Consider the following 2,644-nt stretch of genomic DNA (forward strand, 5'->3'; position numbering starts at 1 on the left):
AATTTAGGAAACATAAGTTGTCTTTTAATTTTCTTGAAGCTACTTGCTTGCATGCACACAGGCACTTACGCGTGTACATATTTGACAGGTATGCTAATTTTAGGAAATCGGGACATGTCCTTCCCATCTGTTTTTTTTTTTTTACACTAAGTGAATTCTTATTTTGTTATTATGGCAGAGTTAGCACTGACTGAATTAAAGGTTGTTCACAGCAAATAAGAAATGAGCTTATTTTGTCTTTCTAGTGGCAAAAAAATGTCACTCAGCCCAATTTCATTTACAATTAAACTAATCCCCAAAATTCCTTTCTCATATTTTGAGGAAAGTCTCAAATAAATAGTAAATACTAGAATTGTTTAATTTTGAATCACGTCTATCCTTAAACCCACATGTAGTAGCTGAGTAATCTAGGCAAGTTGTTTTTGTGTGTGACCAAACAGCAATAAATTTTAAGTGTAAAACTATACTTTAAAAGATTTTTAATGCAGTTCTACTAATAGCTGTTTCACAGACACAGTGTAACATGTCTCTGGCACTTACGCATAGGTAAGCACTGCTCTGAGTATAGTATGAATAATGGAGGAATAGTCAGATTCATCAGATCTTTCTAACAGATAATCTGATCATGTATGGCAGCTATTGTTTACATAGATGACTATAACAACTGGACCAGACAGCAATCTCAGTGGATATTAAAAGTGATGGATATATATATATATATTTTAGGTGGATAAACTGCCGAGTACATACCACCACACATTTAGGAAATCAAAGGGACAGCATGGAAGCAAGAAAGCAAGCTGCTGCTATTACCCTTTCTTGGTTGTCTGACAGCCAGAAAGCTTTTCGTTCTCTCACAGAAGCTCCCTTTCTTCTCTTGAGATAACATGCTCTTCTAAGACCTTTAAAAGACTCCACATAGGTTTTGTGCTGTCTCTTTTTCCTTCAACAGGAATTTCATCTTAGGGTCTGATGTTTTATTAAGACATTTAATTTCACTACGGTGTTTTAACACAAAGACTTGGATTAATTTATCACAGCAGAATTTCATCTACTTGTTTCTCTAACTGTAAGGATAGGAGAAGCAAAAAGAGAAAAATTAATCTAGTATGACTTTCTTGGATAAATTCAATGCCCAGCCACAAAATAATACAAAAAATGAAAATTCAGTTCCTTTTTCCATTTGAAGCTTTAGAATTCAGTTACCCTACAGAACTAAGGAATCTAAAAAATATAGGAACAATATATACTGATCTAGTTCAGATTATTGTTTCCAACTGATCCAACAGATGTTTAGATAACAGAAGAGTCACGAATCAGTTGTCCTAAACTCTAGCAAATCACAATTAAGTCCTTTGTTAATTAGAAGTATGCAGCTACATTAAAAGTTCCAGGTGAATTTCTCTCAGAAAAACTTGTCAGGGTTTCTCTTGAGCCCATGTAATATTTTCAGTCTTGAACGTCCTGTAGAAATACTTTCCAAAGATTAGTTAAACATGCAGTGAGGGACTGCCCTTCTGCCTGTTTATTATCTAGTACTTGGTGTATCATCAACGTGCTGGTGTTTTAGTAGAAGGGATTATAAACAAAAGAGTAAAAGGAACTTGGTAAACATCCTATCTCTATTTACCTTTATTCCATCTATGATTTAACAAGCTTATTTTAGAACATCCTTTCTGTTTTCCAGGACATAGGAAGACCTTTACTCAATTTTTGTCATTCCTTATAGAGAGACAGTTCTATACACTTAGGAGTTCCGCAGCCTATCTTTGTATCTAATTTATTACATCACTTCTTAGAAGAAATAGCAAATACTAAGAAGAATGTTCAAGTGGAGATGCCCTATGGCATTGACAGCTGCTGTAACAATGATCTTCCTATCCTTTTCCTAGTCATTCCCTACATGTTGTTTGCCATTGTCTGCTTATCACATGAAAATGTTACCTGCCATTTAATTACCCAGTTCCCTCACATGTCATCACTGTCACCTTTTGTATTTACTCCACTGCATTGTTTAGTGTCATCACTAAATTCTTCCAGCTCATTTTCTGGTTGTTTATGATTAGAGTAGCCCCAGTGCACATAATGTGGGACTCTGCTGTTAACCTTCCTCTTTTCAGATTATTGAGCATTTATTTTAGTCCTCTGGTGGTGACCTTACCCTTTGTTCCATGACAGATGAATTTCTCTAAGATCCTTTGAGAAGGGACTACTTCCTAGAAATCCAAGTAAATCATATCAACTACATATCCCTTGTTTATGAGCTTAAAATCTTCTTCAAAGCACTACAATAGTTGTATAAGACAAAAGCATTCCTTAATGACTACCATTTATTAATAAGAACAACAATTCAATTTTCAGAGGAATGTCTAGCAATATTTTTAGAATAACAGTCGTATACTTACCATGTCCTTCCTTAGAACTTCCTTCAACAACTATCACTGAATTAACAATCTCATAATTCTATGACACTACAACATTTTTGATCAAGAGGGTACATGTCACAGTTTGCTAGCTCAGCAGTTTGAATTTTGAGTTACTCTATCTTTTAGCAAATCTTTATATTTTATTGCTACTTTTCTTCTTCTGTACTGTCTTGTCTATCTATTCAGTTTGAAAAAAATTAATTCCCTATACACCCCCC

The sequence above is a fragment of the Meleagris gallopavo genome, chromosome Z (assembly GCF_000146605.3).
Source record: "Meleagris gallopavo isolate NT-WF06-2002-E0010 breed Aviagen turkey brand Nicholas breeding stock chromosome Z, Turkey_5.1, whole genome shotgun sequence".
NCBI lineage: Eukaryota > Metazoa > Chordata > Aves > Galliformes > Phasianidae > Meleagris > Meleagris gallopavo.